This window comes from Macrobrachium rosenbergii, chromosome 55 (assembly GCF_040412425.1).
Source record: "Macrobrachium rosenbergii isolate ZJJX-2024 chromosome 55, ASM4041242v1, whole genome shotgun sequence".
NCBI lineage: Eukaryota > Metazoa > Arthropoda > Malacostraca > Decapoda > Palaemonidae > Macrobrachium > Macrobrachium rosenbergii.
Window position 1 is genome coordinate 78,800,163 of NC_089795.1, and position 27,652 is coordinate 78,827,814.

Sequence of the window (27,652 nt, forward strand, 5' to 3'; positions counted from 1 at the left end):
TGCACCCTCAATAGTGACAGAATAACTGAACGCTATGCTGACGTTGTGATGACCAAGAGACTGAAGTATTGGCGAAATAAAAGAAAGCCAGCTTGAGCACACTCATGGTGAAAAATTGCCGGCCATTCAGAGAGAGTCGATAGAAAACCAGGCGGTTCTGATGACAGAGTTGACAAAGCAGGAACGTGTCACGTGTCCTGAATGCTGCTAAGGAAAGAATTGAAAGGATAATGGGCAGGAAGGCAAACAAGTTGACGAGTTCTTCCAGAGCTTGAATGAACCGCAGGAAAATTTAGATAACATCCAAGATTTAGTATTGAAGATACAAAGGAGGGCCCCCACCCCCACCTCTAACTGCGTTACATATTATCAGAATAGCAATACCGTCAGAGATGATAGTAATGTACGAGAGGGTGGAGATGGTAAGTCCTGTCCATAGGAACATTCGGCATACCTAAGGCCAGCGATGTTAGCCACAGGTTGGACGACGGCAAGTGTAAGTGTGGTGCTCATGACTTGCGTATTATAGTTGTACAGAGATGAAATGACTATATGGTACACAATGCATTTTATTATAGAGAGACCAGTGAAAACCCACGAGACTCGTGAAGCAATTGGTTACCATGTATCTGTAGCCCTACTTTAAAAACAAAAGGCTACAGGAATCACAAAGCACTTTTCCGTCTCTCATTATCGCTGTGATTTCCATTACTAATAATTCAAGAAAGGTTTTTGATATCGAGCTCAGCTGCACCCTCGACACCATCTAGGAAAACTTTAGTCTTATACCCTGACCCTTTTTGGAATCCTGTATGCTCGGCTGAACATCTGACAGTTTATTATATATTATGCTTGTGCTCTGCTGGTCTTCATTGCGTTCATGATCTTTTTCATTTTACTTGAAGGTGTCTTTCAGTCCTATCAAGAAGATTGATTCTCGTAGATGAAATTGTACTATGTGTTGTTCTTATGAACGTGCAAGTACAGTAAGTGCACATTTATGCATTCACGATATACATACAGCACCCATTCCGTGCGCAAGGATAACAGGGTGACAGTCGCTTAAGAGTGCATGAAATTATTATCTCTTCTTGGCCCACTTCGAAGGATCAGTGATTCTTATTTTAATGTTTGTTGTGTTATTATTCATTGTCTTTCTTGGCACTCTAGGAGGCTTTGGTTATAAGTATTTATTGTGCGCCGTTTTAGTAACTTACGGATCGTATTCCAAATTAATCGAGACCTGTCTTAATTTGACAACCTACGGTCTCAGTTACATAAAATCTTAGTACCGTTTAATATATTGAGCTCATTTTAGTTATCTAAATGGGCTCATCCGTGGTTTTCACTGAAACAGTTCACTAAAGGGCAAAATGATTAACCTATATATCAGCTGAAGTCATCCATTGGTAACACTGGAACTAAAGTTTAGAATTCTTACTTTCTTCGTAATTTTTTTTTACAAATATTAAAGGCAATTTTATGGCTTACATAAGAATGAGGCTGTACTCTGAAGCTCCAAAATAGTGTGCGAATTAATTGACAAATTCTCAGACAATAATCGTTTTCCAGATAAAGAGAAAATTTTTAAAATTCGTAACAAGCACAATGACCTAATATATGACAAACCGTTATAAGAATCTTAATCAACCCGGCAAACGTAAGCTGTGCGCATGTCGCCATTCACACCGTTCACTCTGCCTGTTGTTGTACAGGAATTGCTCCCACTCACCTAGAAAAGTGATGATGACACTGGACCCAAACTCGGACCTATTTTTCATGTCGTTCTGAACCGTTGGGAATAATGAAGCACCCCCAAGGGCGAAGAGAATTGATCCAAATCCCAGGAAGAAGGTGCTGAAGGAGGGTCCAGAATACTCTGGTGGAGGGTGGGTCTCGCGCTCAAGGATTACCTCTGCCATCACTACCAGACAGGCCACGAAAGTGCATAGCACAGCCAGTATTGACACAGGCCTGAAAATAAGTGTTCAGATGCGCGTAAAGATAATTTCATACAAGTGTTGTAATGCTCAACTTCATGAAAATATCAAAATGAGACCTATGGATGTTTGCATAAGATATTGGTAGAAATCTTTGTAGCTGGACAGTTTTTCCTTCCAGCATACTATAACGTGCTCAAAGCGCCTTTATAGTGTCTGTGCTTGAATATCGGAATTTCTTTCATAAGTGATCCTTGCAGGCCATTTTTTTTAATGTTTAAAATGAATAAAACTGTCACTCCCAGAGTACATGGCTGTGCTCTGTTTATGAAAGAAGTTGAGGACCTTCCTCAAATGTGATTAAATTTCGATGAATTTCTTTGATAAACACCAGCTAAACGTTGTTAATCCTGATGAGTACTCACGCCTTACACTAATAATCTTGCAGATGTTTCTGTAGAGGGATTTTAAACCTGCAGATGAAAATTATTGCCAATAACTAGTACAGTACCTTTGCCGTGGCATGGATTTTTCATAGTTAATCGCCCAGCAGCCTTGTTCTTGCTAGCACTGGCTACATTTAATGTTGAGAAAATGTCCAACTTTCTAGCTGACGTTAAGTTTTCTCAAATATTTTCCAAAAATTTATAATTCCAAGTATGATAATGCAGTGAGGCTCTAGTTGATAATTAGATAAAATCGATTATTTTCCTAACATCAACGTTCAAAATAGACACCTTTATAAAAATATTTTGTTAATATATAAGAAACTGCGAGAGAAAATTTTTTCAAGTAAGCTGGCTCTTCAGTCTGTCTGCGTTTGTCATATTTGTATTTTCCCTATCTATCCCAATATTGTTTCATTTTTGTATTTTCCCTCTCTATCTCAAGAATGTTTCATTTTTGTATTTTCCCTCACTATTTTAAAATTGTTTCATTTTTGTATTTTCCCTCTCTATCTCAAGATTGTTTCATGTTAGTATTTTCCCTCTATCTCAAGATTGTTTCATATTAGTATTGTCCCTCTCTATCCCAATATTGCTTCATTTTTGTATTTTCCCTCTCTGTCTCAAGAGTGTTTCATTTTTGTATTTTCCCTCTCTATCTCAAGATTGTTTCATGTTAGTATTTTCCCTCTATCTCAAGATTGTTTCATATTAGTATTGTCCCTCTCTATCCCAATATTGTTTCATTTTTGTATTTTCCCTCTCTATCTCAAGAATGTTTCATTTTTGTATTTTCCCTCACTATCTTGAAATTGTTTCATTTTTGTATTTTCCCTCTCTATCTCAAGATTGTTTCATATTAGTATTTTCCCTCTATCTCAAGATTGTTTCATATTAGTATTGTCCCTCTCTATCCCAATATTGCTTCATTTTTGTATTTTCCCTCTCTGTCTCAAGAGTGTTTCATTTTTGTATTTTCCCTCACTATCTCAAGATTGTTTCATATTAGTATTTTCCTCTGTCTCAAGATTGTTCACTATCTTAAAATATTAGTATTTTCCCTCTATCTCAAGATTGTTTCATATTAGTATTGTCCCTCTCTATCCCAATATTGCTTCATTTTTGTATTTTCCATCTCTATCTCAAGATTGCTGCCTATTTGTATTTTCCCTATCTCTCTCAGGACTAAATACTCACCACATATCCTTAGGGCTACCAAGCCATGTAGGAAAGATGAGGAGGCTTCCCGCAATGAGAATCCACTCGCAAGGAGTGATCTTCATCTCGAACGGTAGCAAAAGCTGGTGGATCATCTGAGTCGTCACCAAGAGGAAGACTGTTGCGGCTCCGAACAGAGTTATGTTCAAGGCCACTTCGGTGACGTACCTGGTGACATTATTTTTATTATTATTATTATTATTATTATTATTATTATTATTATTATTATTATTATTGCTAAGAGATTCACAATTTCGTGAAAAACAATCTGTGTAATAAAAATCCACAATTATATAGTAAATATATTACTATGTAAAATAAATAAAGACTTTCGAACACTTATTATTATTATTATTATTAAACATGAGGTTGAGACGTAGGATATTTTTAATACATATTAAAAAAAATTATAATATTTCTGTAACTTCGCCAGCTCCCATTGATTCGAACTCATCACCGTAGGGTTGTATGGCATCATAACTTCGATGATTATTGTTCAATGAAAATGAAAAATTTACAGATTTTGACAACTTCTAAAATATGGTACCATACAACATACTCTCCAGTTCGTCTGTCTCTTCCTTTATAAGCACGCCCACCACCTTAAAATTGTACACTGAATCAGTTTAGCAACATCTTACCAGTTTTGTCAGTATTGTGTGCACAATTTTCTAATTGTCACTTCTTACCCACAAATAATTCAATTCGTCGGTTACAGCTGTTTTTAGTTTTCTGTAAAAGAAAACTATTGTGCCGGCTTTGTCTGTCCGTCCACACTTTATTCTGTCCGCACTTTTTTCTTTCCGCACTTTTTCTGTCCGCCCTCAGATCTTAAAAACTACTGAGGCTAGAGGGCTGCAAATTGGTATGTTTATCATCCATATTCCAATTATCAAGCATACCAAATTGCAGCCCTCTAGCCTCAGTAGTTTTTATTTTATTTAAGGTTAAAGTTAGCCATAATCGTGCATCTGGCAACGATACAGGAAAGGCCACCACCGTGCCGTGGTTAAAGATCCATGGGTCGCGGCTCATACAGTACTATACCGAGACCACCGAAAGATAGATCTACACTGTACAGAGAAACTTCGGCGCATTTTTTACTTGCTTGCGTGGCGCAGATATTCTGGGGAAAATGAACTCTCGCGTATAACTATCACAAAATCTCAGGCAAGAAAATGCAGAACAGTATAAGGTACGTGATACGTTTAATTAAGATACAGTATTACTATAAAATGACATAGTAGTCTCCTTCATTCTTGACCAGACAAGTACTCTTGTCTATGTAATAGATCGCTGTGAAAATGGAAGACCAGAGTTTCAGATTGTAAAGCAAAATTTGGCTGATCTTTAGTGGACTTCAGCGCTCAGAATACCTTCCTAATAATATTTATAATGTTACACATATACTGAGAATTACTCGGTGCTTGTCTCATTACTGGTTAAGAAAAGCCGTGAGGCTCTGAGATCAATCGTAAAATTTAAAGGATTGCAAAATGCGGAAAATACCCCTAACTTAATGAACATCGGCAACGTAAAAAAATATGCATATCAATAATACTGTTTGCTTAAATACATATAAAGTCTAGGGCAAGGGTTACAGTAGTTCCTCTTTATGAGATTAATGATCCAACGTGACATCAGTAACGTCTGAAGGATATGAGAGAGATAAGGGCAATAATATAAGCCCTTGCAGCAATATCAAGGATCTTCTGAAATCTGAATTATCATGAAAAGATTATGACAAAGACACGTAGTCACTACGATCTCGAGGAAAAAAAAGGCAAAAAATTATGACAAAGACACGTAGTCACTACGATCTCGAGGAAAAAAAAAGGGCAAAAAAAAAAAAAAAAAAAAAAAAGGCGCAGAGCAGATCTTCCTCTTGGGACCAGGAATTTAAGTAGTAGATTAAAAAAGAAAAAAGCTTAGTATAGTGAGTTATTAAAATGGAGAAAATAAATCCCGTTTGCAGTAACTATTTTGTAAAAGTCAGATTAGAAAAGGGAGTCTTACAGATTCAGCTCTATGTTTAAATGTTTTATGTTTGACACAGTTTTTATTTCACCAAGTATTGGATTTATGTGAATCATGCTTTGTGTCACCGCCTTGTAAGTCCTATAAATAGCTTCAGAAACTGAAAAGGAAATTAATAATTGATATATTTAAGCAACGCCCACAACTGCTTGGATACAGAAATTTGATATAAGCCTCTACGAGATCCTTTTTATTGCTAAAGTGCTTGAAGAAAAACTCGAAGATGTACTTGTCAAAAATGACGGAAGAACGCCATTTTCTTTGTACAATTAAATGCTAAGGATTTCTTACTCATCCAGAAATACTGCCCAGCCTTGCTTTAATGACTTCACTCAATTATCATTAGGGTGAAAAAGAACACGCATAACTTACTGTCCAAAATACTGCCCAGCTTTGCTTTCTATTATCAGTAGGTGCGGAAAAAAACCCTCACAACTTACTGTCCAAAGTTGCCAAGTGCGCGGTAAGCAATTGCAGGGTAGGGTCTCCTGCAGGGTACCCTGTACTCTGGCCATCGCTCTTCCAGCATCACCCAGCACTGCATAATCAGCGTTCTGAATGCCTACTGCATCGCGCACAGGACTCCCAGCATCGGCACACCTGTCCATCCTGTGGGGAATCGTTGTCGTGAGCTAGTGATAGGTATAATATATGTAAATATGTTACACACACTTTACACATATATACACACACACATATATATATATATATATATATATATATATATATATATATATATATATATATATATATTATGAGAGGAAGTTGATAGATATAAACCCATTCTGTTATTTTTCGTTATTGTTGTTGCTTAAGTGAATTTTTGAACGTCTGTTTATGTGTGCAGTCCGACGGGGCCGTCGTGTTAATAGCCCTATGGAATTCTGGCGTTATAAAAGTGAAGAGGGTGTATAATGGTAATGAAAATAGTAGCTAAAACCGAGGGAGGTGATGGACACGTGTGAAGGCCAAACCACCCTTACAAACATTTCTGTTCTTTTGTGACTATTATCATCCTCATTACTTGATAAAATTATTTATTGTTCTGTCTTCGCAGACCGAGGTCACTCTTTTTCTTCCAGTTCTTTTTTTTTTTTATTTTTTGTATGTGCACTAGTCATGGGTTTGAAAAGAACATCATGTTTCTTGGCCACTGCATAAGAACAGCAAGGAATCCTAAATTTCATCTTCGTATTACATATTGGCTGATTGCCGTATGGAATGTTATTGCTGGTACACGATTGAATTTAGTGCTATTTATGTTTGCATGTAGTTTTGTGATGTGCCTTTTGAGAGGTTTTGATACGTGGATAATAGTTTTTTTTTACATACAGATCAAATATGTTTATCAAAATTACGTTATAGATAGTTTTACCGATGTTTTCTACGTGATCTTAGTGTATATCTACTGAAGAATAATGATAAAGAGCAACGCCCCCAAAAAATTGGAATAGTTATGTAATATTTTGGTGTCATAATTTTTCGCTGTGGTTATGTCAAAATAAGATATTAAATGAAGACATTAATTGCATCGATTTATTTAATACTTAATGCCCTTTCAATACGTCGGTATAAGTAAAACAGCAACTGTGCCTTTGACAAGCTACAAATCTGATTATGAAACCCCCGAATTCTCTGTTTATTACGAAAATACGCTTTCTCTCTGCTAACGCTATGAAGCGACGAGTCCTTTCTGAAAGACGGCGAAACAAACTGGGAATAAAGACTGACGTGGCTTCAGGAGGCCGTTAAAACAACCTCTTTCGTGCGAAGGTTCTTCTGGGAAAGGTCTGACGGAAGTCTTTGAGATGGCCAGAAAACTTCTTCAGAACTTATCAAGTTGGTACGGGAGGATCTTGGAGTTGTCTCTAACTTTGTTAATGATAAAAGGATTATTTGGAGGAAAGAGGCGATATGAAATTAATTGGAAAGAAAGAAAGAAAGAAAGAGAAAAAGAAAAAAGCAATTTCTGCGGTCTGCTAGGATAGCTCACAAACATGGCCGAAGTTACGAGCCTTTTAAACCGTCGTAGAACGTGAAGGCCACAATTGAGTTTAGCAATAAGAGCTTTTATGGCGTAAAAATAGATTGTGAAATTCTTTTAACAATTTTTTTTATACGATCAAAGTTTGTAAAGTGTTTCAATTTGTATTTAAGTATTTCACGGTTGATCCTTTATACATGATGTGAACTGGTTTTACACGAGATAAGAAAATGAGAGATATATGTGCATAACAGTCATCTGTTTTTATTTGCATTTAGCTATTAATCCAATTTTTGGAAAAGGTTGGTTTTAGAGTTTACGCTCCCGTTCGTCATGCAAAAATGTGTACAGTTGCAAACCAGCCTTATAAACCTATACAGTAGCCTCATTGATAGTACGTCGACCCCTATGTCTTTGCATATTGTGCGCCATTCACTTCAGTCGTTAATTTAGTTTTGCCCTTTTTGGGTGTTTTTAACAGTTATTTATTTTGCAATATTAATTGCCCAGTAGCCTATGTATTTTAAATGATTTAGAAAATTTTTAAACCACTTATGTTTTTCAACAGGAAATATCGAAAGTTGACCATAAACATAAAGAAAGATTTATTATGTTACAATCCTGTATTTCCGTTACTGGAAAAAAAAATGCTATATAATAAATACGATGTTGAGGCAAAATAAAACGAAATCCGAAAATTGATGATTTGGAGCAATGACTTCCGGGCATTGTAACTCACCTGTATTGGCGATAGCTTTGGGCAGATTGAGGACACCAGCCCCTGCCATTTCCCCAACCAGGAACATAGCGCCCATCATCATGCTGAGGCCCTTGTGGGCGCGACCTTCCGTCCCATTTTCTGAGACCGTCCATTCGTTGGCTGATTCGGCAGAAGCCGCTGGGCTCTCGACGTCTCCACTGCCAAGGAAGAGAAAGACGGAGAAAGAATTAGGTGAAGATACTGACAATTGCCTTTATCAAACAATATGGGTTGGTTTTATGGAGGAGTGTGGTCGTGGAGTATTTCATATGCGTAAGCAGTATGCATTTGCATTTATTGTTGCATATTTATGCATCTAGTCGCCAGAATAGCATGGTCATATTTACAGTTCTTTATGTTCCTGAATGCTTGATGAATTTGCGAAATGCAAGCAGAGGCAAATATAAATATAACACTGAAAGCAGGCATCTGAACTGATGGTGAAACAATATTTGTGTGTCATAAATTCTTTCATACCACTATCTTCTGCGGCTATGTTTTCTCTTTGTTTTTTACTTACATAAAGATAAGGTCTACATATACTGTATATATATATATATATATATATATATATATAGCCACTCGAGGGGCGATAGTTAACGGTTAGTAACGAAGAGAGAGGTGGAGAAAGTTAGTAAACACAAGATGAAGGAGGGTTCGGTCCTGAAGTTTGGAAAAGTTTTAATACCTTGGGACAACTGTGGATCGGGGAGGGCGTGAGCTAAAGCCAAATTCAGGAGTAAAAACAGCAGCATGGGTTTATTTCCCAAGATCTCGCGATTAATTTCAAGTCCTGTGATGTTGATGAACTGAAAATATGCAGCAATGAGATCAGGTTTAGTGTACTGAAGAGATCGGGGAATAAATAAACAAGGAAAATGTTTAGGTCGAGAGAGGGCTCACCATCGATAAATAAATTGAAAAAATGGAAAACCTTACGAGAACAGAAATCGTTCAAATGAGTGATAAAAAATCGTTTGAGAGACTCTTGTTAGATGGTATGGGACTCAGCCAGAATGAAAGTGAGGTCGAGAGCCCCAATTAACTCTTTTCTCCCAGTAGGTTAATTGAGAGGAAGGAATGGCTTAAATAGTTGCAGAGGGATTTTACAGCTGGGAATACAGAAGCATATGTTGTTAGCAGTTATATTTTCGTGAACCGTCGCTCTCTTCAAGTAAGATTTACATAATTTACATTTGGAAATTGAGTGTATTCGGAAAGTCAGACATTACTATTACTATTATTATTATTATTATTATTATTATTATTATTATTATTATTATTATTATTATTATTATTATTATTATTATTATTGGACAGCACTCGAGCAAAGTTTCAGTTCCTACTTAGGACTCCTTGTCAGAGGGATATGAAATACAGATGAATTTGAAAATTAAAGTGAACCTCTCTCTCTCTCTCTCTCTCTCTCTCTCTCTCTCTCTCTCTCTCTCTCTCTCTCTCTCTCTCTCTCTCTCGATGTTTATATATGCCATAAGTCACTTTTATTCATATTATCGAACGACCTGTGTTTAATTACCCGTCCTTTGGTGTAAAGCTGTGAACATTGCAATCATTTCTAGAATTCATTCTCAGTTATTCTGTACCACATCTCAGTGCCACGATGAATTGAACGTATCATGGCAAATGCAAAGCTTCCACTTGGTTATTTAAAGCCAGCAATCTCCTGTGCGCATAGCAAGAGGCACTATATATATTGGGAGATTTTAAACGATTTAGATTACGCGAGACTCCGGAATTTCGAATGGCGGAATGAAAAATCAACGAAAATGCCTATAAGAGAGAACGCTTCATGCCAGTCTCAGACTGTTCTCGGCGACAAGTCGGAAAATTGAATCCTGGGTTACATAAGGCAAAATTGCCTCTCGGGGTTTGATGGCCGCTGCGTTTTCGAAAAATGCTGACGTCTCGGGTGCTTGGAATTCGCCCAGAATTCGTACGTTGGTCACGTCTGGCAACTGCAGTGTCTTCGCCAGTGGTATGTTTGTCTCCAGAAAATTGAATTAAATCCGAGGACACTCAGCTGATGATCACGCATGCGTAGTTTTCTGTTGTGATAATTTCCAGTGTGAAATCTGTTTACTACTTCACTTCTTTGTTTATTTACCTTGTTTTGTTAGTGTTTCCTTTTTTATGTAATACTTTTTACTAGTCTTTTCTGTTTGTCATAATATATGGGAAAACTCCGCAGCTTGCTATAAATCATATGCAAAATATATAGGTCAAAGGGAGCTAATTCTAAGTTTCATATTTTAATAGTATTGACGTCATACTCCAAGTTATAAACTGCGTCCTAAACTTTCGTAGATCATTGAAAAGTTTACGGAAATTACCAGGCTTTGGTAAAGCCCATTGATTCGAATTCAACATCGAATAAGTGAATTGTATGATTTTCTTCGTATCTTTAGTTTTGATTCTGTTTTAATAGCGATTTTAGATTATTACACTAAATCTACCTCTCCCTCGACTTTTCCTATGCTAGATAAAATTAATTGCTTACGTCTATTGAGTAAGCTTAAATGATTACAAGTTGATCGTCACTGGAATTCTTGGTGTGTTCAAGACTTTTTTTTTTTAACTAGAAACCAGGATATATTTCCCTTTTAATGAAAAGGGAGGGATGATATTTTACAACAGACAGAAAGCCATGTTCGGAGAGTTTCATAAATTATAGGATGGAATTTAACACTGAAGGTATTGTTATTTTTTTGTAAAATTCTCCCTTTCTCTATCATTGTCATGTCTTGTCAAATGGCAAATATAGCGCTAAGTAACTTAAAGTTTCGTCTTATATCAGGGGAAATAAAGGCAGGAAATTATTATAGTTTATCTGTGCCTGTAAATGGTTATAAAAGAAAAATCAGAGCATCTTGAAAATACATTTCGAACGCTTATAATAATTATATTTACATTATGAACGAACAAATATGAATATGTAAAGCTGGTTTTACCTTTCTTCCTGAAACCGTAAATACATATAACTCTTCCCTGTCGACAGGATCAGCTTCCGAAATGGATCCGGGAGGCATTTAGAGCGGGTGATAAATAATCGGGCAAGAATTTACATCATTCTCCATTCTTTCGAGAGTAAGGTTGATGAATAGCGTCGTCCATTGTAAGGATTTTGAATTTCTATGATGGTCGAAGGATTTATTCTTCCGCGGAGGAATTAGGAAGAATTTCGTTCTCGGGATTTTTCCTACGTCTTTGCTTCTAAGTGGGATTGTCCCGTTTCTTGTTCAGATTTTTTTAATAGTATTAAGAAATTTTGTAAAAGTTTTGTGTATATACTATATTATATATATATATATATATATATATATATATATATATATATATATATATATATATATATATATATATATATATATATATATATCATATACATTTATATATATGTGTGTGTGTGTAGAGAGAGAGAGAGAGAGAGAGAGAGAGTATATATACATATACGCATGTCTTGTAGATATCCTCTTTCAATATTTTCATTTAGCTACCTCTTACTACGATTTAGCCATGACTTTCCCCATTTATCAGGAGCTCTGTCGTCATAAATATCCAGAATTTGAACCATCCTTCTCATTTCTTCTCCACTTCCCCATTCATTTCCATGAGAATGAAGGACCTTCGCAAAATGAGCTAAAACGAGAACGAAGGTTAATCGATTATCGCTTTCATCAGAATAAAAAAGGAATAAAAGGAATTCTTTCGTTTCTATTCCATTTCGCTATCTTGGGTGTATACCATTATGTCTCAAGGGGGTTCCTTTCCAACGCGATTCAGTTGACGGGGAAGAAACAGAATTCTTCCTCTCGACTGAATTCAGGTTGAATAGAAGGTTCTGGGTCAGGTTTCCTTTAATATTTTCTATTCATTTTTGCTCATTGTTCCTTTTGTTTGCGTACAGGCTGAAGAGAGTTGAACCATTTCAATTTAATTCTCTTGACTGTATCGAACGGGCATTTGCACTAAGGCGTACCCTTAGGTGAAGATAATATGTGGCAGTAAAAAAAGAGGCTAGAGGCCTGGTGAGGTCGTTTGGACTCAGAGCCACCAACTGAAACCGTAGAGTAATACTCGGAACTTGAGCTGTTGTTATATCTAGGTGGGATATTTCATCATCAATACTATTATTATTATTATTATTATTATTATTATTATTATTATTATTATTATTATTATTATTATTATTATTATTATGGGCTTTACCTCAGTTCCCAACAAAGCAGTGAATAAAGTGATGAATTTTTTCATCACTTATATCGCTAGTGGTTTGGGAATTTTGTTAAATATTTTCGTGATGGAAGGTGTGAAGCCTTCCCAGTTAAATTATTATTCTAATTATTACACTACGAAGTGTTGCAAAAAAAATTCTTTCTAATTCTGATTTCTTTGCTTACGGAAGCATTCCGTAAAAAATATAAATGAAGAGTTACCTGTAATGTTCACTTTTTTTAAAGGTCAGAAACGCAGAAAAGTTTTTTGCGTCTCAGTTTGTAATATATTCAGTATAACTAAATCGAAAAACTTGGCGTCAGCGACCTTCTTAATCGCGACAAGAAAATCGGTAACAATTCAAGATAAAGAAAATGGGAAACCTGACAATTCAGGGTAAAGAAAACGGGAAACCTGACTCGCTCTCATAACCAATTCTGACTTGGCAAATGATCCGAGTCAGTCCCTCGGTTAGAGCTTTGAGAAGAAGCTGTTTGACACTGATGGTGATGGATTGGAAAGTTTCTCTATTTATCTTTGTCTTGGGAATGTGTTGAGGGAAGGGAGACAGTTGTATTTCCTAAAACGATTGCCTATAACAGACCAGGGATTCAACCGTTGCCGTCAAAGGAAGCGTTTATAGAGAGTAGAACGTGTGGAAATTAAGTCTCAAGTTCAGGTCGCATTCATTGGTTTCTGGGAAGAAACTCTCTCTCTCTCTCTCTCTCTCTCTCTCTCTCTCTCTCTCTCTCTCTCTCTCTCTCTCTCGTTTAGTAATATCCATGGGTTGTGAGAATGAGCGCAACTTACATTTATTTTCAAGTGGTTGTTCCGACTTACAAAATACGCACAGTATATATTTCCAAGAGTAGATCAGTAAACTTTCTTTTCTTATGGTGAGTACTTTTTACTTGTTTTTTTTTTTTTAGTATGTCGAAAAGTTCTGTATCACTAATCTTAATTCTAATAAATTTTCTCTTTTCTTACTAAGAAACGCAAGTTTTGATGCGCTGTTGTTGTTATCCGCCTTATTAGGTGACAGAGAGAGGGAAGTATATGAAGAGTTTTGTTGAATGACAGTGGCAGGTGATCAGTTAGCTAAACCTTTCGTGAAGTAAAAGGGGGTTTAAAGATTATTCACGTCATGGCGATCTCTAACTACTGTATGTACAGACGATCGTTTAAGTCTAGAGAAAACAAATCACCTAGTGAACTGAAATGACAGATTGTTGCATCGAACATAAAATATATAGTTGAAATATCTTGGTTTTGAAATGTTAGATGTTGTTACGGTACTTCAGTTGACTTCTTTCTCCATCTCTTATCGTCTGTTGAAAATTTAAAAGAAAAAAAATATATATATATACATCTCTCAGTAATGTAGTCTATGAATATTGAATTATATATATCCGGAGGGCTACGTTAAGATAGGGACTTTAGAAATTCTGGTCTAGAGAAACTGGAGTGGCGATGTTTCGCTTACGACGGATGCAATCAAGAATTTGGCATTGTGATGCAAGCCACTGACTGGTTACACTGTCATTATTGCTGCTAAGGTCACGCACTCCGACCTCCCATGACTTCGAATGAAGGCAAACAAACATTTCTTCGACCGAAACAATCTTAAATGAGTTTATCATATTTATCTGTTCATTTCTGTGCATATCGTATGTAGTTTTTGTCTACTAGTTTATCAGTTATCTGTTTATTTGCCAACTTAATCATTTTTAATTCTATGTGTGCTTATCGCATTTAGTTTTTGTCGACTAATTTATCAGTTAACTGTTTATTTGTCGACTTAATAATTAACTCTTTGTGTGTTTATCGGATTTAGTTTTTGTCTACTAATTTATCAGTTATCATAAACACTTGATATTAAAAAAAAAGGCGAGGATTGATTTTATATTGCATACGTTTCCAATGAAGGTAATGACACTTTGATTAAATGATACTTTATGTGAGGAAGCCTGATATTTAAATGCCTCCTGATTCGTTGATGCAGAAACTCAGAAATGAAAATGAAACAAAACCTCGCCTCAGGCGCGATGGATTTTCGTATTCAGCCTCAGATTAGTGACGTCGAGAAATAGAGATCTGACTTTATGGGTGGATCAAGGGAAAGTAAGTCAGCTTTCCTTTGGAAAGCACTGCTTCACATAGTGAGGTGATTGATGGACTGATCCTGTCAAAGCATAGTGGGGATCTAGATGGCCGTAGGGTTTTATGTAAATAGAGATGAATATTTACTGACGTTGAGTGCGTATTAAGATTACTCAGAAAATCGAGGTTCCCTAATTTATTCAGTTAAGGAGAGAATCAGAAAGTTACGCATTACTAAAATATTTTGAGGGTACAGTATGATTTTTAATGAGGATTATGAAATACTTGCCATGTGTGAATACGCCACTAAATTTTAAGATGTCAGACGTGTGTTTCTAATCGTTCAAAATGCTCTTTGGAATTAAAATCCGAAGAAAATTATTAAATATATGAACAAGTAACGTGAAGAATTTTTTCTCCTGGCGAAATTGGATGGTTTTGAAATCTGTATATGACTATATATTTTCGCTCTGATTTTGTTAAATTGAGTATAGCTGGAATTAATGGCCCCTGGGTTAGGAATGTAGTGAACAAAGAGAATTTCCCAAGAGGTCATTAATGAAGAACGAGAAAGCCTTAAAAGACAGCAGGCTCGCTTTAATTAAAGTGAAAAGAAACCAAAACTCGGAAATTAAATCTTGACAAAAGGACAAAATGTCGTTTGGATCAGAGAAAATCGATAGCAGTGGGATGCTTTGGAGTAAGACGTGTCATGACAAATAATTTTTTTTAATTATTGGTGTTTCCATTTCCATAATATGCTAAGAGTGGTGTTCCAATATCCATAATATGCTGTTTATTCTTGTTTCCATTTCCATGATAAGCTAATTATTGATGTTTCCATTTCCGTAATATCCTAATTATTGGCGTTTCCATTTCCATAATGTGCTATTTCTTCTTGTTTATATTCCATGATAATAAGCTAATTATTGATGCTTCCATTTCCATAATATCCTAATTATTGGCGTTTCCATTTCCATAATCTGCTATTTATTCTTGTTTCCATTTCCATGTTAATAAGCTAATTATTGATGTTTCCATTTCTTTAATATCCTAATTATTGGCGTTTCCATTTCCATAATCTACTATTTATTCTTGTTTCCATTCCATGATAATAAGCTAATTATTGGCGTTTCCATTTACATAATCTGCTATTTATTCTTGTTTCCATTCCATGGTAATAAGCTAATTATTGGCGTTTCCATTTCCATAATATGCTAAGAGTGATGTTCCTATTTCTATAATATGTTATTTATTCTTGTTGCAATTTCCATGTCAAGCTAATTATTGATGTTTCCATTTCCGTAATATCCTAATTATTGGCGTTTCCATTTCCATAATATGCTAAGAGTGGTGTTCCTATTTCCATAATATGCTATTTATTCTTGTTTCCATTTCCATGTCAAGCTAATTATTGATGTTTCCCTTTCCGTAATATCCTAATTATTGGCGTTTCCATTTCCATGATATGCTAATTGTTTGTGTTTGTATTTCAGCAATATTCTGTGTAGTTTCGTAGACGCTTAAAAACCCCGTAATGTTGGTAATCCTTGATGTCGTAAACGAGTAGAGATTGATGGGTAAATTTGATTGACAGCTCTCCGGTGGATATTAATCGGTCGTAGTGATTAATGCCAGATGAATAACCACTGTGAGGCTTTAACCATTACGCTCGGTAGGTTTTAGGGTCTCGATGTATAGTTCATTCAGAACATTGATTGGAATGGCTAGAGCATGATTCAGAATCAGTCTTGACGGTGATAGCGGAAAGCCCATCTAAATATAGTCTCTATGTGAATGTTACAAGCCGTTTCGTCATTTACATATCCTAGTTTTTTTTTTTTCTTCGCCTCCTTCCGTTGTTAATTTTCCTGCCCCGTACTCCTGTGCATTGGACCTTCATCTATAATACAAGTAATATAATCGTAACTTTTGGTTTTAATATAGCAGATAAGGGGCTCACGATGCACTTGTTGGTTTCAAGTTATGTGTCCTAAATGCAGAATTTCTTTCATTTGGGTTTCATTATTATACTTAGTGACTTTTAACTCTTTCAAAACAGTAACAGCTGACGTTAGATGTTGTAATCCTGAGCAGTTTGTACTTCCCTCTTTTCAGCGGAACGCGTATCCTGGTATTTATTTCCCTGTGTGTGGCACATAATGTAGAACTCCATTTAATTATCTTAAAATCTTAAATAAGAAAACTCAGAGCAACAAAGTGTACTTGATATGTTATAAGTGCCATACAGTTGCAAAGATACTGAAATATTTAAGGCATTTTCGACGCACAGGAACGCCAGTTTTCCCAACAAAGAAAAACTTCAAAATTAAGACTTTACCGGAAGAGTTTTCACTGATGGGCGCCTTTTTAAACCCTTGATGTAGGACGCCTGTGAGATAAAACGCCATTCCTTTACATTAAATTATTATGCAGACTGGCCAACCGAAATGTTGACAGAATAATACAAACGTCATGTCAAGAGGAAAAGTTGGAGAAATACCTCTACTACCTGAAGACCGCTCATCTCATGACTTAGTTGTCATGGCATTATTTATTTTCTGAAGATTAGTATCCTTGAAAGAGAATATATACAGTATATATAAAGCGTTACAGACATAACCGTTCCATGCCATTTTCCACCAGTCCTGAAAATGGAATTCACTCAGGTTCTAGGCTATTCTTACACTATTTTATACTAGCTAGCATCGATATGACTTTTTCTCAGAGACTGATTAAAGGACTTCTAGGTGACAAGTTTCTCTCTCTCTCTATCATATATATATATATATATATATATATATATATATATATATATATATATATATATATATATATATATATATATTATATACATGTATATAAATACACACACACATATTATATATATATATATATATATATATATATATATAAATATATATATATATATATATATATATATATATATATATATATATATATATATATATATATGTATATATATATATATATATATATATATATAGTATATATATTCCATTCTTACACAAAAGTCTATTCTTACGAAAAGTCTATATAAATCGCTAGCGCACTCCCCTCCTGAAATTCAACAGTTTTGGGAAGAATGAGGAAATTGTATTTTTTAGCGTAACACAAAGTTTGTTTTTAAGTGATATGGTATTATACCCTTAGGTCTTTTTGCCACGGACATTTGATTTTTTTTTTTTCCCAACTGCTAACGATAATTTATTCATGAGCTTCTCCCCTTATCAGAGAATTTAGCTGTGATGAATATCCCTAGTTAATTTACTGTATAAACTTCTAGGGAAAGGCATAGAACTTTAAATTAAAATAAATTCACGAAATTATTTTGTAATAGCTTTCGATAATCACCAAACTTGGAGCAACCTTCGGTAAATGTGATATGTAACGGCCTGGATGGATGTTGAATGTTCCTTCCTAATTTAATACAGTGGCAATTCTCCCAGACCGGAGGCCTGAATATTTTTCTGTTATCATTAAAGTGGGTTTCCTTTTGAGTGTCTATTATGTATGGCGTCATTACGCTTTGGTTGTCAAAGATGTCATTTTCTGATTACGTTTCATATATTTAATTAGTTTTCAAAATATTCTGATTTTTTATTATGGTTAAACGCACTTTCGCTCATGTAAATTTTGAAGGAAGTGATGGTGACTATAATATAACGCAGAGGGTCTCGCATTTATTTCGCAAAAAAAAAAAAAAAAAAAAAAAACTTTTCCAAGCAAGAAATTTCAACCTTCCTTTATTTAGGATATGCAGAAATATAAATCGAAATTACCCTTCCCGTGTCTGCAGTTAATATAAAAATATTTTCAACTACTGTTGTGCTTTTACTGAACACTGCATTTTCCGAGAACGAAAGAAATCTGCTTCCTTCCCCTTCAGAGCCAACTCAGAAGCTCGAACAAATGATCTGGGTTAACGTGGTGGGGGAGAACTTGGAAGATATTCCCGTGTGACATTAATGATGATGAATTGTATGGCTATCTGTATTAATCATCGTTTCCATTAAACGCTTCGGGAAATTTCCCTGCGGTTGAGACATCTCCTACAATGCACGCCATTCGTCTTTATTAGCAACACCAGCGAAAGTATCAGTTTTCGAAAAGCCATCAGGACTGTACGTTGAAAAACCGGCATATAGAATTTTTTAGAGGATGCTAAAGGGGTTGTTGATTCCAACCTTAAATCCAGGTCATATTTCCACAGACTCCTCTTAGATGAGACTTTTTTTATTCCGGGCGTTTTTATTTCCTAAAAGGAAGCCCATGGGGAACCGACGTCAACATCGTTGTTTTGTTTTTTTTCTAATCCGGATTTTGGGGGTTGGTCCGGGTGGCTTCATTCGCTGTAAGGTTGTTATGTCTCTTGAGAGAGCGTTTCCGTGTCGGAAGTGTATTTTTATTTCTATTTTTTATAAAGGTGAAGTGGCAATGAAGCCTTTTTGTTCTACTGTCGTGTGTATCGAGAATTTCTAATTCTAAAATATTCAGTTCGAGTTAGAGAATAACTGGAGAATCGAAATACAGAAGAGTAACTGGAGAATTGAAATACTTAGAAGAATAACTGGAGAATCGAGATACTGAGAAGAATAACTGGAGAATCGAAATACCGAGAAGAATAACTGGAGAGTTGAAATACTTAGAAGAATAACTGGAGAATCGAAATACTGAGAAGAATAACTGGAGAGTCGAAGTACTGAGAAGAATAACTGGAGAATTGAAATACTGAGAAGAATACCTGGGGAATAGAAATACTGAAAAGAATAACTTGAGAATCGAAATGCAGAGGAGAATAACAGGAGAGGCGAAATACAGAGAAGAATAACTGGAGAGTCGAATAAAGAGAAAAATAACTGGAAAGCGCTTTAAAATTCTGTTAAACTGTTTAGGTTTGTCTGATGGCTGCTCCCTCATATTTTGTTTAACGGATATTTAGTCTTAGGGTTAATGTGCCTACGCTTTGACAGAAATATATCTCTTTATTATTATTTTTCGTCTTGTAGCATTATTAAAATAGTTATGATCACGAAACTATTGGGTAAATGGTCTTTTGCTGATTCGGGGCCGCTAGTGGTCAACTGGAAGTACATAAAAACAAAGTGAAAGGAATCTTTTCACTCCGGTACATGACTGCAATTTTTTTTTTTTTTTTTTTTTTTTTTTTTTTTTGCGATGGTCTGGTGTTGCTGTGATACAGATGGGGCTTTGGCTGTCATGGTCTATATATATATATTTGTTATATGTTATATTTTTCAAAATTTTTTCTTCGAAATTGTCCCTTCAGTCCGGAGCTTGAATAGTATGAGCAATAACTGCAACGGTGTAATTGGCTGTGGTATTTTAATCAACTGACTGTGATTAATGGATCTGACACTCATGTGTCACGTTTTCGTGGATACTGTCTAATCACAGAAACAGTCTCAAATAATATCCCTCATGTAACTGTATACTCGAACGGTTACACTAACAATTAATGGTGGACACGAGACTTCTTTATGACAAGAAACCAATTACCCTCTTGTGGTAAAGGTTCTGAGATATTTCCCAGAGGGCAGAGAGCATCGTTTGAAGACTTAGGTAAATTAAGCTGTCTTCTTCAGGGTACGAGTTGGAACTTTTTATTTTCGTCCTGAAAGAATGAAAATAAAGAAAGTTAGAGCGTAAGGTCAACGACTCTCCCATGTAAATTGCCAGGTTTTGCTGGAACTTACATTGTAATTTGGTCTGGTTAAAGTGGCAGTGAGTCTTGATAAGACTCGAAAGCCTTTGGAATAAGAGTTACACAGCGTCCTGCCATAACTTTCAGTCAGTTGTGTTCCTGAGTTTCCAAGGGAAAGGAGAACGTGGAAAAATGATGATGTGAAACATTGGTGAAATATAAAACATTCCAAACAGCGCAACTGATAAGTAAGAAAACCGGATGTTTTTATGAAGAAAGTATTAACTAAAATTATCCTATTTTCATACTACTATCTAAAAAGTATTTTATTAATTGTAATTTTTTGTTTTCAGACTACTATCTAGAAAGTACTTTATTAAATGTAATTATTCCATTTTCATACCACAATTGAGAAATTATTTTATAAAATAAAATTATCCCCTTTTCGACGCCTAACTAGAAGCTCGACAAATGTAAAGTATGGAATCCAGCCAAACTCGTATCATAACTTCTCTTTACTAAATCCAGACCAGACTGTACTTCTAACTTTTTTCGTACTGCCACAGTTATAACTCTTCCCTGTCAACAGAATCAGTCCCGGATGTAAAGCCGATTTAGATCAGGTTAAAAAAAGGATTACGAAGGAATTTGCATCTTTGTCTTGTGTGTTGATAGAAGAGCCGAGAAATGTTTGGGATCCTGAGTCCTGTATTTACAAAGTCAGTGAAGGATTTATGTAGGAAGGACTCAGTGTCCTTTTTTTTTTTTTTTTTTTTTTTTTTTTTTGCTTCCTCCTTTCTGTCCTGAAATGTTTTCTCGATTTCATCCCCTTTTTCTTCTTTTAGCTTTTACCGATAATTTATTCATGGGTTTTCTTCTTTTTCGTTTGGGACTTTGGTCGTAATGCAGTGGCTGAGTTTCAGCGGCCCATTTATTTATTTACCAATTTGTTTCTTTTTACTTTTTAAAAATTTTCGATATAATTTTCCTGACAAAAGGAGACGAAAAAGATGGCTGAAAGTACGACCATTACTTCTATCATGTCCTGAAATCACGACTATCCTCGCGACCATTTTATCTCTCAAAAACGGTTTGAACTTTCGAAGCCGTTGCAGTCAGACACCTAAAGAGGCTTATAGTTTTAACGAACTAAATCCTTTACAGTCAAAATTAACTTTAAACATGAATTCCACTCCGTAAGCTTTGAGTTGCTTTTTGTACGAAATCGCCTAAATGTTTATAGTGTTGCATAGTTCGAATTTTGGCAAGATTTTTTCGCTCCCCATAATTGAACGGAACTGTGGAAGTCGTCAGTATCCCAAAGGGGAAACTTCACAGTTTTAAGCTCTGATTTTTTTTTTTTTTTTTTTTTTTTTTTTTTTTTTTACGAAATGGCCCGAGTATTTAATAGCATGGCACATTTCGAGTTTGGTAAAATCACTTTGCTTTCCATAAATGAATTGAAATTAGGAAGTCGTTACAGTCAGTCAGTGTCCCAAAGGGCAGCTTCATGGTTTGGGTGAAATTAATCCTCCCTCAGCCACAGCTGAACTGCAGACTCGAATTTCGTGCTTTAGACGCCGAACCTTTGATTCTTCGGAAGGGCCTGAATAACTCACAGCATTAGCTCTTCCTGACAGCACCTGGTTTGATACAGTTTGTGATTAAACTTACTTTTCCTTTCCTAATTTTTCCCTGAAGGCGTCCGCGTCGCTGAATTCGACTCTCATATGAGTAGAACTCCAAAAGTTTATTTTGAAGAAAATGTTAGTGATAATTCTGTCATGACCCCAAATTCTTGACAGTTGTTTAGGTCTTCTGTAAGTCCATCACTTTAACCTTCATACCCTCGCCTTCATATGTAATGAGAAGAGAATCAAAACTATCGAATCAGTTTGAGTTGGTGCCATTTGACGTTTCTGTGTGACGGTGATGATGATGTATTGGGAATTTCATTATTCATCTTTCATCGCCGAATGCTGAGCAAAATCCTATTACGGAGATAAACAAAATTCCTATAAAGATTTTTCTTTGCGGCAGTCATGATTTCGCCGTATATTTTAATCCAGTGATTCGGCTGGAGTGATTAAAGAGACTCGTTAGCAGATAAGTATTATTATTATTATTATTATTATTATTATTATTATTATTATTATTATTTATTATTATTATTATTATTATTATTATTATTGTTTTTGTTGTTGTTGTTGTTTTACTGACCGATTGTAGAGGCAAAACTATTGGATGAAATTGGATAAAATTTTACTCTTTTGTACTTTGATAATTTTCATCACGCGCCATCGACATATGCTGGCAATTGTAAGTTATTAAATTGTTGTAAATCAGTAGAAAAGTGCTGCGGTGGCAACTAGGTCTATTTGGTCACGTGACTTCAAATTTGGAACTGTTAACACACCTATGAGACTAGTACTTTGTTTTACTCTGATTTGATAAAGCATATTACCGCAAGTGTGGCGATAGCATTTCGTGTAGAGTGCTAAATATATTAAGGAATTACTATTGTAGTTTGCATGTGGCGTGGTCATATGATAAATGACAGCTGTTTATTTCATACCAATCCTTATGCAAATTATGAATTGGCGGCCATGTCAAAAATGATGGAGGCCTTGAAGCTGGGCTACACCGGTTTTCGATTCATATTTTTCTTTTTGCTCTCAGTTTTAACCGAATCATTCTAATAAACTTTATTAATGATTTAGTTTTTGCGTAAATTCTAAGAATGAGGTGACTTCCAGTATTAAAGGAGTTCCTTATGGCTTAGATTCGCCAAGTAAAGTTAGGATGGCTTCTAAAGTAGATCATTTTTTTCCCCTTTAATAACAAGTCAAGTGTGGGCTATCTAATATTTTCCTCTTTTTTGATCGTCACGCGTCCAAATGAATTAGTACTAGACTTCTCCCGGGGAGCCTTTGTTTAAAAAAAATCGTTAATGTTGCAAATATTAGAAAATTTCTTAACTGACAAACTTCGAAACAGATGATCTTTTTGTTTTCTTAGCTTAGATTCGATTTCATAATATGTTCGAAGCATGAAAAACGTTTCATTCACTTATTCATTAAAAATAAAACCTACGTAGACTCCAAAAATATTTTTAAAGTAATCCTCCAGCTTTTCATGGCAAACTGAACGCTGTAATAATTTCTAAAAAAAATGTGAGCGTTGTTCGGAAATAGTTTATCCAATTCGCTGTTAGTTTCCAGTAATATAGGCTTGGATATTATGTCAGGAAATTATTTTTATTTTCCCTGATCCTCATACCTTTTAGTGATGTCTCATTTTAAGGCTTTTAATTATTTCATGCAAGGTAATTGGTACAGGAAACACAGAGAAATTTATGACAATACGTTGAAAATAACCTATAACTTTCCCGTGTTGCAAATATTAAAACAATGGCCAGTCGTCTGTCGATTACCCGAGGCATAATTATTGGGTGAAAGCCATGCAATAATTTCATGTTTTCCCGCTGTAATTTTCTAAATTAGATCAGGTATATCTCTTTCATTTCGGAGAGAGAGAGAGAAAGTATTAATTTTAATTCTCTGCACAGCGTAAGTTCGAAGACGTACCATACCAGTGTCTCATGCAGAGAGAGAGAGAGAGAGAGAGAGAGAGAGAGAGAGAGAGAGAGAGAGATTGATTGCAATTGTCCGCCTAGCGTGAGTTAGAAGCCATAACATACCAGTGTTTCATGCAGAGAGAGAGAGAGAGAGAGAGATTGCAATTCTCTGCCTAGCGTGAGTTAGAAGCCATACCATATCAACATCTCATGCTTTTGGTTTTAAGTTTTCCAAATCTGATCAAGAAAAGTTCTTCCATTTCCGAGAGAAAGAGAGAGAGAGAGAAAGTAGCGATATTAATTCTCCTCTACAGATAACTCTTCCTTGTCGGTAGAATCACATTCTAAAATGGAGCAGGGAACCATTTAGATCGGGTGATAAATACTGAGGAAGAAATTTATACCTTTTTCTTTTGTGGGTGAGGTCCTTAGGTAACGTCGTCCATATTTTGGGGATAAGAGTTTTTAGTGGAGATGGAAAGAATCGCTTTCTGGGAGGAACACAGAACTTCTTTCATTCCTCTTCTTTACCACTTTTCGATCTTGAGAAAAATGGAACGGAGAATTCTTTTATTCTTATCTTAATTCCTATTTGACTTTTTCTCGTTTATTCAGTGCGGTCGATTGTTTTTTTGATTTTTTACGACATCATGAAGTTTAGTCTTAATGACTTGCAGAAAGTTTAATGTTTCTTATTTTTTTCCCCAGCGAGCTTCCCACATGCATTATCTCCCGGGAATAGAAATTACACTCACAAAAAAAAAAAAAAAAGGAAAAGGACGGTGGTTGATTGTCCGATAATCTCTTCCACCGTAGTATCGGAAATTCCATTAATTTTCTCTTATCTCTTACCCAGTGTTGTTATTTCCTCGTCAGCGTTATCATTCCTACCTTGAAAGATATTGAATGTGTTGCTTGATTTAACCCAGGTCATTTAGGACTGAGTATAGCGAACTTCTTGAATGGCCTTTTTCTTTTTATAATATACTATCTTTTTACCGTTTCCTGATTCTCATTTAGGTTGTTAGTTTGATATGTTTATTACTTGTTTTCTTTTGTGACGTATTATTTATATGGGTATAAAATACTCGTTCGTTTGTCGCGACCAATATCTAAATTATTCTTATTTCATAGTAAATCAGTTTAGGTCCCAGTTTTACTTTATTTATTTATTTATTTATTTATTGTTTGCTTTTAAAGAAAACAATTTTTTATTCCCCGATGGGTTTACTGTAGGTGTTATGTTTTCTTAAGGTTTCGTCCATTTCGTTAATAAGGTACGAAAACCTGGAGCATTTCAACTCTTACATTGTCAAATTTAAAACGATAGAATTCTGTCTCCCCTTCATAGGTAATCCCAGAAGTTGGAACAGAATGAAAACGCTGCCGATGATCCGAGTCGACGCTTGGCGAGAACTTTGATACTGCTGTGTGACCTTAATGAAGATACATTGAAAAGTTTCTCTACCTCTCTCGTCGCTGGACTGAATTGCCTAGAAACAACGATTGTGAAAAAGTTTGTAACTGTTTTAAGAGTCCAGAATGAGCGTAATTTGCTGCGGGATGTTTGTGATTCTGCTGGAAAAGTGACCGAGTCAGTGCTGTAAAATGTGTGAAGGGACGAGGGTGATACTGAATTTAAGTAATGTTACAAAGTTTTTTTTCCTTTTGTCATGTATTTGTTTTTTAACTGGATCCCAAAGGCAGTAGACAGGAAAGGCACTATTGTGTTCGACAAATATACGTCTCTTACAGATTTATCTTCTATAAACTTCATGCGGATGATTACCCTTAAAAAGACATGGATTCTATATGAAATACTTGCCATTTCCGCTTTGAAGCCCACTCGATTTTACGGTTACTATAGATAAAATCACGCACTTGTAAGTCTGGTTTTCTGTGTAAAATATTGTTACGCTGACTTCTGAAATAAAGCGTCCAAGAATTTGCTCCGTGTCGAAACCTATCACACCCGGTGACTGAATCTTTGTTGTCTGGGCGCATTGGGAATAAAGTACCATTATGTTAATATATGTTGTGTATTTAGAACTAAATCTTACTAATTGCAATCTAGGCACTACCATTCCCTAGCTGACAAACCATTGTAAACTCTTAATCATTAAGTCAAATATTGTGGACTGTCATTGTTTTCAGTATAGTATTTTCACGTATGGAAATAAATCCTCTTAATTAATACCGCAGGTGGGGCATGAGATCTCATTTGATGTAGGACTTAAACGAAAGCTGAATAAAACATGAAATTTCAAAATTTTCTTTTAAACTTCATTGTCACGTTGCCGACTGAGACCGTTTTGTAATTTTCTTTAATCGGGTTTTATAAAAAAGCACAAAGGAAATGCTTATTTGAGACCTCAGCATTTACCATTAAAGAATAACTAAGTCCTCATCATCATTCACTGCGTGAATGTTTCATTATGAATACGTAATGATAACCTGCCTTAGAAAATCTGAGAACCTGTTATTGATGATGATAAGCATTTATTTTTTTAATGCATGTTTTTTTTTTTAATTTTTTTACTTTCTCTTTTCTCACGTAACGGCCCTGTTTTTTGGAAGCTTACTTTGTAAGCCAGTGGCCATTTTGACTGGGACTAATTAAATGTTAGCTTACGTTAAATATGATAATTTTTCTGCATGTAACAACGATAACCTGTTGGTTAAGGACTACATTCTCAGATATACCATCATCCAGCAAACAAGAATTCAGAAAATATGCACCGTCACGACCTTCTCTTAGGTTAATAATAATAATAATCTGTACAATTTATAAAATGGCAGAGATGTGTAAAAGTGAACGACGGTGTCATTTAGAATGATGGAAAAAGCAAGACATTGTATTCTTGTACTCAACCTTTGTGGACGACCCGTTTGTAAAGTTGCATCACACATTCACAAAAAAAGGTTCATTATTTAACGAGAAAAATAGTTACTTTAGTTTTTCATTTCGCCTGTCTGACTTATTTATTTTATTTAAAGAGAATTGTACGCAGGAAACATATCTTCAGTGTGTCATTAATCATCTAGTGAACTCGGTGACTAATTGTCACTGGCGCTCTGCTACAGATCTCGAAACACTCGGTCATTCATCTCGTCTTAACGAGGGTTCGGGAAGGGATCAGTGATCATCCAGTTCGCGGTTTCAAGTGCGGACTGCAATAGATCTTATATTGTGTAGCCGCTCTCAGTATTGACTCTCATAGGAACCAGTGTTTTACTTTTAGTGGTTTTAAGCAGCATTAGTTCCTCAAGAGCCTGTCATCAGAATGATAATTCCAAAGCTCAGTATTCTGGAAAAAATATTTAATTAGACGCTTTCAACTTGAAGATTTTTATGTTAATGAAGCGTTTAAATTCGGTTTTATTATAAAACTGAATGCTTTCAGGGCTTAAATTTGGGTTTATTTTAAAACTGAATGCTTTCAGGGCTTAAATTTGGGTTTATTTTAAAACTGAATGCTTTCAGGGCTTAAATTTGGGTTTATTTTAAAACTGAATGCTTTCGGGGTTTAAATTTGGATTTATTATAAAACGGAATGCTTTCAGGGCTACTTTCTAACCGAGGGAGAATAACGATCTGTATCAATGTAAAGTAGCTTCTTCGGTCGAATATTTCTTTCTAAAGCTTCTCGATATTTCTCCTTTTTCAAAGT

At 35.4% G+C, this 27,652-nt stretch overlaps 1 pseudogene; it reads right to left on the reverse strand.

Annotated features, from left to right (window-relative positions):
- LOC136835475 (uncharacterized) overlaps positions 1-27,652 on the reverse strand; it is a 61,302-nt pseudogene that overhangs the window by 23,221 nt on the left and 10,429 nt on the right.